Raw genomic sequence first — 12,084 nt, 5'->3', positions numbered from 1 at the left:
GCGCCGCCATTACCTGAACTCCACCAATGATATCGTTCGATATAGAAAGCGAGTTCGAGAATCGAAAGCTGCGTTCCAAAGATATAATTATGAAGCGATATTTTTCAAAGTTCCTTGAACATCTTCAATTTGCGCCGTACGTTGATTCAAGCGGCAAAGAAAACGTACAATTTTGAAATTGTGGCGACGCGGAAGAAATATATATGTGCTTGTCAAGAATTGCAGGAACAGCGCCATCGTCTGACGATGTTGCGCAGGAGTAAATGAATGCGTTTCGAGGTTAGGTTATTTGTAATATAATTCTTAATATTCGATTCGATATTTTCAATTGAACAGTTTGAGAAGAACTTGTATTTGTCGTAACAGCTTTGTTCTTCTTCGTTAATCAATTCGACTATGCAATTTTTCAACACAACGATGAACGATGGCCAACCGGTTTGAAGGTTAGATAAAGAAGCTACAGCGGAAATCAGCGTACATTAACGAACACAGAGAACTACTGATGGCGAGTATGTTGTTCGATCGTTAATTATAAATACCGCGTACCTACCATACATGTTCTTATTCTGTGTATATATATATATATTTTAAAAACGACCGATGATTATATCAAATGCATTTCATCTTTGTGTTAATCTACTTTTTACAATTAACACTATATAAAGTCGTCTCATTTTAAACGATAACAATCAATAGGATAGCGTACATGCTTACTTGCTGTGCATAACCATTAGTTTATCTTTATTACGATAATAATCAGATACATTATCTTCTCATTTTTAATACATGAATTTGATCTTAATTTCAATATAAAGCTTCTTACGGTGATTATTAATTAAACGTATTTTTTATTTAATACGTAACGAACTTGAATTTATCGGCAGAAAATTCCACAGTTAATCGTTTATTTCAAACGTGCCATTGTGTTTGCCTCTTTCTCTTTATCGCATTATACATACATATATATTTATTTATTTCATGACGTCGATCAGCATCATCGTGCGTCTGTAATGAAATTATAGTCGATGTATATATTCATTCAATGAAATTTATGTACAGTATTAAGAAACGCATGCAAGAAAAAGTAAAAGTTATTTCATACTTGAACTAGTAAACGAAAAAATATGGCATTTAGGTTAATCCGCGTTAGTAGACGTTGCTAGAATGGGTGGCACGTTTTCCGTGTTTAAACGAAACTTTCAGCGTAATGAAATTTGAATTTAATTAGGTAGAATGAAAATTTAGTTTTACTAATTATTTGAGTCATAACCGGAAAGTAATGACGCAGTTTCACGGCGTTCACGCCGATATGCACGAGCTCACTCGTAAGTGCAGAGATCGCGGAGAGGCATGAACAAGGCTGATCGCGTATACATATTTCGAGGAATAGGTGCGGCAATTATCGCTTCACGTTAATTTTTGGTGGCTTTATAGATGGCTGCATTGGCGTAACCAGTCAATGATTGATCGGCTGGAAATCTCGGCAACGGTATACCGGCCAGAATTAACCCTTGAGATACACTTCGTATGTCTCACGGGCCCTTCAGTCACTTGAAATTATCGGCGAGCACGGTGAGTAATTGCACTTTCAATTGGTAAATTATTAAACCCGTCGCATCTCGTTTGTTACGCCCGTGTTTTGATTGTTATTGAAATCCACTACGGATTTCATTCTTTCTCCCTTCCTTTTTTTTTTTTTTTTCCGATAATCGTACATCCAACCATATTCACCGAATTAATAACAAGAACAACAACAACGACAGACATTCGAATTTCATTTTTTTCTTCCCTACGAATATTTGAGTGCGTTCTTTTCACGTCGTTAATTAACATCTGCCCCGAACAATCTTGTGTGACTTTACATGTTTTGTACGAACGTCGAAAGCGGACTTTTTAATCGAGTTCACAATCGGGGAGGGGTTATTAAACGATTTCGAAGCGTTCTATTACGTTTTACGAGGAACGTCTAAAAGTTGTTTTACTGTTGCTGATATTGAGGTTACGCGACTATGCGGTTCAACGCCGGCTATTTCAAGTATTTTAGTGCGCTCGTTATTCCGTTCGTTTGGCGGGCCGGCGCGTAGAAATAGCGAAAGAACACAACTTTTTTTTTCATTCGTTCTTGACCTTTCGGGAAAAACGATCGACCCCGCTGCGCGTTCCTGTCGATGCAACCCTGTCGGTTCGTAGGGTAGAGGATGTAGGATATCGTTCGCGCGACATCAGTGTCAGTCACTTGTTGAATGTCGGCCAGCATGTACGGATGAGCATCCGGCGTGCGTCCTTGCAGTGTTTTTCGCTGCAGCCGCGCGCATTTCTCCTCTCCATTCGTCTGAGGTGTTGTACGTTGCCTGGTAAACTCGGGTCGCCGTATAAATACCGGCGCGCATTTTCGCAGGCAACCGGCTTCGTGAAACGGAAATAATTTTCTCGGCAAATATCATAGGTTCTTAAAAATATAGTATAGTAACATTTTAATTAATTAACGTTATAACATTCGAATAGAAAATATTTTGTTACCTTTATGCCGCTCTATACAAACGATATATGTGCACGATAATGGAATATGAAAAACGTATTTATATATATTTTATATACGAAAGGCAATATTATAGTATATTACAGTTTACATGTAAAATTATACGAAATGGATTCTCTTTTACTCTCACGGAATTATAGTGCTGTTTGAACGTTATCGAAATTCGTCATTGGATTTCGATTGCAGGTTGAAGCGGAAGGTGAAAATTGGCCATTTTTGCAAACACAAGCGTTCACTTTATCGCGCTTTCTCTCCCGTTTTTTCCTAAATATGTTCAAATATCAAAATCTTTAAGTTAATCGGAAATTTCGCGAAAGGGAATATTTTTCTTCTCTTAACCTATTAACCGGATTATTCCTTAATTAGAAACTTCGATAATCGCGAAACAAAAAGGTAACAAAGATAAATCAATTTCACTTAAGTCAATTTACTCTCTCCATATTTAACCATGGCGTGATTTATCGTTAACAGAAATACCTAAAAATATTATGAATGCTCGAATGAAGAAATTATTACGTTGAAAACAGATCGATACGGCAAATGACGAATATACTCGCCGTTCCTATTTACCAGTTAAATACTTTGTTTTATTTATTACGTTACGCTGTAAAATGCTGGATAATTTATCAAGCGACACCCATACGCGGGTTAATAATTCTTTGAACTATCTCGAGCACAGGATTAAATACATAATGGCCGTGGATTATTAACCGAAGCTAATCACGATTTTGCGCCGATATATTTCGCAGGATGACTTGGTGGCATCGTTATTAATTGATTTCGAGAACGGATCGACCGCAAATTTATCCGGGCAGATGTAATTCGGGCTTGTGAAATTGAATCAAGACCGCGCGTTCTATTTTTAAGTGTACGTTCCGATGCACTCGGACGATGCGACGAGGCAGAGAATTCTCGTCCTCGTGGTTCTGCCACGGGACGTCGACGGTTCACGATGATGTTCTACGATGTCTCTGCCGGTTGTTCTACGGCGTTACATCGATGACGAGGAACGTGAGGATTTTACAACTGGAAAGATTAAGCGGGCATCCGCGGATGATTTTACGATTACGTTAATGACCCGCACCTCCACGCTTTCGGCGAATTAAATCTTAGCGCTGTTTGCGCCATACAGCAGTTTAGCTCGGGCTTCCGGTGACGAAATTTCTGTCCCGACGAAAACCTAGAGTTGCGGTTTATGTAAGAGGAATTTCGACAGACGCGTATGCAGCTGAATTCGATATTCACCTAATTAACCCGAAGGCTTATGTGTTGCGCTGGCGTTATATCGCGACGTTAATTGCTAATGCGCCTGTATTTGCCTGCGGAGTTTACGCGAATGAATCGAAGACAGTTCGATCAGTTATTCGATCGTGGAAATTCGAACTTTGATCCGGCATTGACGCAACGTTCATGATAATTTCCTCTCGTCGACTGGACGTCGCGAGGCCAAGTCCATCTTTTTGCATTTTTAATGCTGTCACGCAGTGCAAATAACGCTACGCCTCTTGACCTGCTTATACGACAAGATCAAATTAACGTTGTTTATATATTTTGAATTTCTTTTAAAAATCATTAGGCCGCGGCTGTTTATATATCCGTGGGAAATTCAAAGATACAACAGCAAGGAATTCGCAGACGAAAATACCCACGATATCCAAAGTATAGCGTTAGAAAAATCTTCCTTCAGCTGCTATTTCTTCGGTCGTGTTTGCATCAAGTTGTATAAAATATAGCCGTAGCGAACGTTCATTTGGGATATCTTCGTGTTTCTTTGTTTATTAATTAGAAAGTGTCGAGTTACGATTTACGAAATACCCGCGATTCGAGTAAAAAAAAAAATATTTCCTACTTTCTAAACAGGATTTCATCGACCGAAGAGTTAACGGTTTGATTAATTTAAATAATTGTATTCTTAGCAGCGAAATCACAAAGCTTTGAACTTGGTCGCCGTAGGACAAATCCGAGAGATCTGGTTTTTATAAATTTCCTGTATTTTATACATTTTTCAAAAGACATATTCTATAGCTTGCCTTTTGATAAATTATTTAAGTAGCGAAAAGGATGGCGAGTAATTGAAGATTAGCCCGAAGCGTATAATGGAATTTCATTCAGCTTTTACGAAACCTGCGTATGAATGTTACTACGGGGAGAGATGTAGAACTTTCTGTTGTTAATGTTGCATGTTCCACCCACGAAGGGATGTCATATTTCGATCCTTATTTCTGTTAAAAGGGAAACATTGCAGGCAAATAAAACTTTTATCATAAATATTACAGAGCTGCACTCTGACGAATATTTCATATATCTGGCGACTTAACTTTGTAATACGCTAAAAGATGTTTCACAATTGCGTAAGCAGTTTTATAAATTTATAAAAACGCAGCAACAGCAGAATTGCCATGTCCTTTGTAATATATCAAAATTTATAGAAACGAAAGAACAAGACAGTCTATGTTTCTAACGATATTAGTACAAACTTGATTACAATTTCATTGCAACAAATAACAAGTCTCCACGTTATGCTAAACTTTAACACAAAGTACACTAAAATGTACAGTCGCTAAATGTTGGGTGAAAACAACGATGACACGTTGGATCAACCAGTTGATTAAAACAATCTCCTAACACTGGCTCGCTAATATACATGTCGATAATCCATACAGTTATCGAATACAACACCAACACGATGGTTGTGCGTGCGATGGTTGTGCTGGTGAATCGACTGGCTCTGTCGGTGAACCGAGCAACGTACGGGGTCAAAGCATTGTACTTGAAAGAAAAGGCGTCTGGCTTTTTAGCTAGTTACGGAAGCCTTTGTACCTCGTTTTGTAGGTGCAAGGTGGCTTAACCGCGGTCTTAAAGGATTCTATTGTCACCGAGGTTGCACTTGTTTGCTGAAGTCGACCTTATTCCGACTCGTCCGCATTTTTAAGCCACATGTGCGTAGATAGGACGAAAAGGGTGTGCGTAACACGAGGTCGACTTTAATGTGACCTCATGACCCTTTAAAAGGAAACGACCTCTTCTCCGCAGGCGAACTTTGATTTCTCCTTTGGAATAGCGAAAATCGATTTCAAGTACACCATATTTTTTCTCTTATTCGGAAACGATGATACATTTTTAGAAACATTAGCCTTGAATATTATAACAAAGAAGATAACGATCGTGGATATATCACAGGTGAAAGAAACTGACATTTGTCATTTCTTTTTCAATTTTTTCTGTTAAAAAATACCTTTTATGAATACTTTTTATCGTATACGTCTCTTCTTTGTAGTTTATTTTTAATTCTTTCATCTTCGGCGCGAACAGGATTTCTTCTTCGACAGATAATTTTTATCGCTGGCGGCTTTGCAAGAATAAGCGTTTCTTAGTATTAGAGACCAATCTTCGACTCTTTGACGAATTAAAAATTACTCGTTCTAGTAGAAACAAATGTTCAGTGGATTAATAGTAAAGTGTTCTTCCTTCAAGTTCAAATATCTTCACCTTTTTGGCTAATTAAAAATCATTCATTCTGATAGAAATAACTATTCATCAGATTAATAACAAAGTGCTTTTCCTTCAAGTTCAAGTATCCTCACCTTTTGGCCAATTAAAAACTATTCATTTTAACAAAAACAAATATTCATCAGATTAATAACAAAATGTTCTTCTAAAACAGGTATCAATGACAAACTAGATATCATTTCTTCAAATTCCAACATTTTCAGCTTCCTGATCAATAAACAATATTCATTCTGGCAAGGTAATATTCATTGGATCAATAACAAAATAGATTATTGACAAAGGCAAGCCAGATCTTCTTTCTTCAGGTACAAACTTCTCAAGTTTTTCAGACAATTAAAAACTGTTCATTTTAACAGGAAGAAATATTCATCAGATTAATAACAGAGTGCTTTTCCTTCAAGATCAAGCATCTTCACCTTTTTGGTCAATTAAAAATTATTTTAACAAAAACAAATATCCATCGGATTAATGATAAAATAGGTATCAATGACAAATTAGATATAATTTCTTCAAATTCCAACATTTTTAGCTTCCTGATCAATAAACAATATTCATTCTGGCAAGGAAATATTCATTGGATCAATAACAAAATAGATTATTGACAAAGGCAAGGCAGATATTCTTTCTTCAGGTTCAAACTTCTCAAGTTTTTCAGACAATTAAAAACTGTTCATTTTAACAGGAAGAAATATTCATCAGATTAATAACAAAGTGTTCTTCCTTCAATTCAAGTATCTTCACCTTTTTGGTCAATAAAAAACTATTCATTTTAACAAAAATAAATATTCATCACATTAATAACAAAGTGCTCTTCCTTCAAGTTCAAGTATCTTCACCTTTTTGGCTAATTAAAAATCATTCATTCTGATAGAAATAACTATTCATCAGATTAATAATAAAGTGCTTTTCCTTTAAGTTCAAGCATCCTCACCTGTTTGGCTAATTAAAAATTATTTATTCCGACAGAAAAAACTATTAATCGATTTAATGGTAAAATAATGATCGATGACAAAGTAGATATTCTTTCTTCAAGTGCTTCTGGTCAATTAAATATTATTCGTTCTAGCAGGAACAAATATCCATTGTACTAGTAATAAAAATATGTATTGGTAATAAAGTAGATATTTTTCCTTCGCTTCCAAACATTTTATAGCCTTACAATCGTAGTTCTTGGAAAGTTTGGTCGTTGATCAGTGAAGTCTACGATTTCGTGGTTGAACGGGCCTATGCTTGGTCGAAACGTTGTGCGACCTACCTGAAGTGTAAGGGTCGAGTTTACTTCGAAATATTGGCGCCCATTGGTATTTGTAGCCTAAGTTCAGAGAGCCGGGTTCAAACAGGTCTGAACCCTCGGTCCCATGGCCCATTATCCCGAAAGGGCCTTCGAAATTCCTTTAGCCTGTGGAATTGGTAGAGTCGAAACTTTGTGTCCCCGTATCCGGTGTGGTCGACCCTAAGCTTCGACTCAAAAGACGTTTCACGTGTACACGTAGCTGAATATATTTAAGCCTCCTCGTCCGATTTTTCTTCCTCGGTCGTCCGTCTTGGAAATGCTGGTGGAAAGAATGTAGCGAAGCGATTGGAACGGACAGAGAAATTTATGTGACTAACGTATTTCTAATCTCTTCGTCATTTGTTTCTACATTAATGAGCGCTGTCGTAAATCATTTTTTATTCCTTGTTTTCTATCCAGTTCATCGCTGTTATGTTTATATGCGGCTACCTCTTATCTCTTCTTTATTCGTTTTATGCGTTCATTAACGTGAATAGTAAATTATTTTTTATTTCCTGTTTTGTGGCCGATTCTTCGCTCCTTATATTTATGTGACTGGTTCTAATCTCTTCGTCATTATGTTTCATGTTCATTAATAATCAGCTCTATTGTAAATTATTCTTTATTTGTCGTTGTTCTATTTACGCGACTAATTTATCCGACTAGTTCCAATCTCTTGGTTATTTGTTCCCTCGTTAACGCGCGACATTGTAAATCATTTTTATTTCTCGTTCAGTAGCCAATCCTTCGTTGTTGTCTTACATCGATGTTTCATTACAAGGTTGTGGCTTTGAATACATATAATGCAGCTAACATGTGTAATATTAAATATATTTTGAAATAGTAGAAGGTCGTAGAATCATGATTTAATCTGTGCCTGATTTACGGTGACGCAGCTTAGTATAATAATAAGACAAATGTTTCTGTTGTTCAAATACTCCAGCTTCGGTCTTGAACAGCACATTTTGGTTAATTTATACGAATGATATAAATACAAGTATTTCTTCAAAATAAAAGCACGCGAATTGTGCAAGAAGCAAAATGATTTATTAACCTGCTTCAAGTAACTGACGATTATTTAACAGAGAATTTCTAATTTCGTAAGAGATGTATTAAACACACGTACACGTTCCACATACGCGTAAATTAATACATGTAAATACACCAACATTAAAAACCAAATGTAACTTTATGTAACCAAACAATTCACCTGAAACTAATTTCCCAACAATTTTTTAATTTCACGTATCGGTTTCATTCGCCTAACTAATTTCGAAAATGTCCTATGCAACCAAACAGTTGGCCAATATTTCTCAAATTTTGTACAGAATATACTGCATCCAACACCCTAAATATAATAATCAGACATTTTTCTGCGAATTCACGCGTTTTGGAATATAATTTCCTAGCAATTTTTTAATTTCACGTATCGGTTTCATTCGCCTAACTAATTTCGAAAATGTCCTATGCAACCAAACAGTTGGCCAATATTTCTCAAATTTTGTACAGAATATACTGCATCCAACACTCTAAATATAATAATCAGACATTTTTCTGCGAATTCACGCGTTTGGGAATATAATTAAAGAAACAGGACCTTGGTAGAAAATTGTCCTATCCTTGAACTATTATATAAAATCACTATATCAAAGTATCGTATCGTAGAAAACACTATGTTCTGGACATTTCATACACGCGTTTAGCAGAATTTTTCGCTTGCGAGTCTCCTGCAAACGCAGAAAACTCCGCATTCTAGCGGTTGCGTGTGTAGCCAGCGATGCAATATTTAAAATAACAACGCGATTTCACGGCAGTAGTCTTCAAATATGAAGAGGGTAGGTGTTACATGACGTAGATATTATGTAACAGTTGTTTCGTTTCATCGTTCAGACAGCCAAGGAATATTCACTGGTGTAAACTAATGTGCAGTGTTAAACGATGGCCTATCGTCTATCGTATGATCGGAAAGTTAGGACACTTAGCGATGATACAGAAATGGACTTGCTTATCATTGTGCAAACGTTCTCGCGCCAACCGAGAAGTAGGACGCGGCTCCTGGCGAAAAAATCGCACGTGTCATCGTATTACGTAGCGATTACCTGTTTTTTACGTAATCGGTATCTGTGCCTTAAGAAGCTAGAAAAAGAAAAAAAAGAAAACAATCGAACACGTTCGTTCGTGACAAATGGAAGGATAATATGCTTATGGCTTTTTAGAAGAAACACCTTGGAACATCGACACGACAGTTTTTTTCTTTTTATATTTATTTATTGAAATTCACAATTTGTCCAATTTGGACATTTGGTAGAATTTTTTAACAGTTATATTAACATGTTGGTGACTACCCCCAGCGGGGTATCATCCTCGCGTTGGCAACGACACGACAGTTGGCAACTATCATATTCTATGATACAGCTGCAGCTCGAAATCGAACGATGTAACGAGCAAGATGAATTAACGAATGAACTAGTATGGAAATCTTAGAGAAATGAATAATAATAATTAATCGATCTGCCGTTAGCTTCCTGTTTAATTCAGCCCGGATAACTTTAATGGGATGTAGATCAGAAAATCGTGTGAATTAACACGTGTACATAATTGCTAATTCGCTATTTTCCTAGAACTCCAACAAATATCTCTTGTAAATAACCTTCTTATCTGCTTCGTATCGAAAACTGCACGATCTCATCTTACTGTGTTATTCTGCACCAATTCCTATCAGCTAATTATTTTCCTGTTAGTCAGTTATCGCACTTTTCACGACACTGAGCAATCTTCTCTGTGTATCTATATTTTTGTATTTTATATAGAAATATCGAAGAGCAGTAGAAAATTTGCCAATTGTTATACAGCTCTTTGTCTGCTTCTCTCCGGCGTTTTATTCTTTTTAACGCGATCGTACGCATTAGGGTCAGTAGGGTGCCACCACTTTGTGTCACCATCTTGATTCATTACGCAGGAATGCTCGATTCGTGACTGGAGGTCGTTAGCACGAAAACCTGTCCGCACTTTTGATGAATTATTATTTTTTCCCCATTAATGCTCATTCCACGCAATGAATACGAAATGCGGCCGGTCCAATCCCAGATATACGCGTGTGCCGAAAATACTTTATCGATCGTAACACGGCGTGTTGCTGCTTAAAAAGGAATGTTAATATCCAGCGTACATGTTTGGAAAAAAAAGAGAGAAGAAACTTAGAATTTAGCGTGAATTACATACTCACGACCGAGTTTTCACTTACGTAACACTCAGCCGTAGTTTCTTTTCTCTTATTTTCTGAAGCTGAGGTCGCCAGCGTTTATCAAACAGCCAATGGAAGTAATTCAAAGCGGGCATTTCACTCTCCATTTCGAGTGGAACCGGTACGATAGCTGGAATCGCGATCGATTTTTACAGTCAGATTTGTTATCGTAAATTCTCATTAATCCGACCGTAATATTCGGATGAAGCGGTTTCCGGATGCCGGTGGGCACGCGTAAATCCGAAATTTACTTTTAATCTGCGAAAACAGGGCGAAGAAAAAAAGAAGCGGAAAAGAGGAGGAGGGCGGGAAAAAAGGAAAGATTACAGAAAAGAAAAGAAATCGCGGTTCTTCGTCATGCTTAACCGCGGCAATTTTTCAGCAACGCTTTCTGGGTCAGAGAATTTTCTTTCCGGCTTTATTCACGACGCGGTAATTGCATCGTAGTCAAAAAGTCAATTTAATTAAGGAACAACGAGCGGTTGATGTAAGGCGACGAGACCGCGGGATCTCGCGAAAAGAAAGCAAAAAGAAGAAAAAGGAAGAAACCTTTAAATTTTCATAGAGGCCACTTTAACTCCTCAATTTTCTGCCAATAATATCGTCCACCCTTCCCATCTAACTCTCCGCCGTACTCCTACAACTTTTCTCATCGCGAATAACCAAAGATAACGATATTCTTCCTTCGAATTAATTTCGAAAGACTGTAAAGACGCCGAAGCTAACTCGCTACTAGCTCGCAACTAAATAAAGAAGAACGAGCCGAAGAAGGAAAAGGGTAGCGTAATTTTTGCAAGAAGCCGGTTCTACCCTTCGACCTCCAGGATCACGTGACATCGGACGAACGTAGCCTGTTCTACGGAAAAGTTTGCTCGATCGGGTCCCCTACGTCGGTAAAGCAGCAGTGGCGGCCAGGCAGGAAGTTGGAAGGGCGAAGGGATGCCCTTTTAGGGTGGTCGGTTTTAGGGCGACTGTTGGGAATCCCGAGGAGCTTCTCGAGGGGGAGTTTTTTGTCGCGTTTGTATTCTCGCGCGGCGCCGAGGGGGCGCTTTTTAAGCACCGTCGACGTGGTACGACTACAACGAGAATCCAGTCTCCGCCTTTAATCTGTGTTACTCAATTTTTTTTTTTCTCCCACCAAGTTTCCGGATGCTTGCGTTTTCCCGCGCTTTTCGTCGCTCTTAATTTTTCCTCCAAACGATTCAATTATCATGTTCTTCCACTTTGCTGTTAGATTGTTCGACCCATTTGCATTCATGGAGTCTATCGAAAATTTGCTGTTCGAAACGATCGGTAGACAATGTTATCTTTCAAACATCGCGTCTTACATTCCTTATGACAGAGGGAAAAAGGAAAATAAGAAATTGAACGATATTATTTCTCATAGAAAAGTGACCAAAGTACTTAGGAGGGAGGATGAAGTGGAAGGACAGAAGAATACTGGCAAGATTCAGACGTGGAAACGAGACCAAAGCGAGGGAATACTGGAAGGAGGAGGAAGAAGGACGCAGACTGTGC

At 37.7% G+C, this 12,084-nt stretch overlaps 1 protein-coding gene and 1 long non-coding RNA gene across 2 annotated transcripts in view; one reads left to right on the top strand and one right to left on the bottom strand.

Moving 5' to 3' along the window:
* The first annotated feature begins 136 nt into the window (after positions 1 to 136).
* LOC126926236 (uncharacterized) overlaps positions 137 to 12,084 on the top strand; it is a 420,584-nt gene continuing 408,636 nt past the window's right edge. The window contains exons 1-3 of the mRNA XM_050742484.1: positions 137 to 279; positions 367 to 509; positions 1,435 to 1,572. The gene's annotated coding sequence lies outside the window, so the exon portion shown is untranslated. The remainder of the gene's footprint in view (positions 280 to 366; positions 510 to 1,434; positions 1,573 to 12,084) is intronic.
* Positions 711 to 1,437, bottom strand: LOC126926255 (uncharacterized). The gene is made up of 2 exons (XR_007714448.1): positions 1,103 to 1,437; positions 711 to 1,005 (listed from the first exon to the last, which is right to left on the bottom strand). It is a non-coding gene; the product is annotated as an uncharacterized LOC126926255 (long non-coding RNA).

The sequence above is a fragment of the Bombus affinis genome, chromosome 17 (genome assembly GCF_024516045.1).
Source record: "Bombus affinis isolate iyBomAffi1 chromosome 17, iyBomAffi1.2, whole genome shotgun sequence".
Taxonomy (NCBI): Eukaryota; Metazoa; Arthropoda; class Insecta; order Hymenoptera; family Apidae; genus Bombus; species Bombus affinis.
This window is presented reverse-complemented; position numbering and strand designations above follow the sequence as displayed.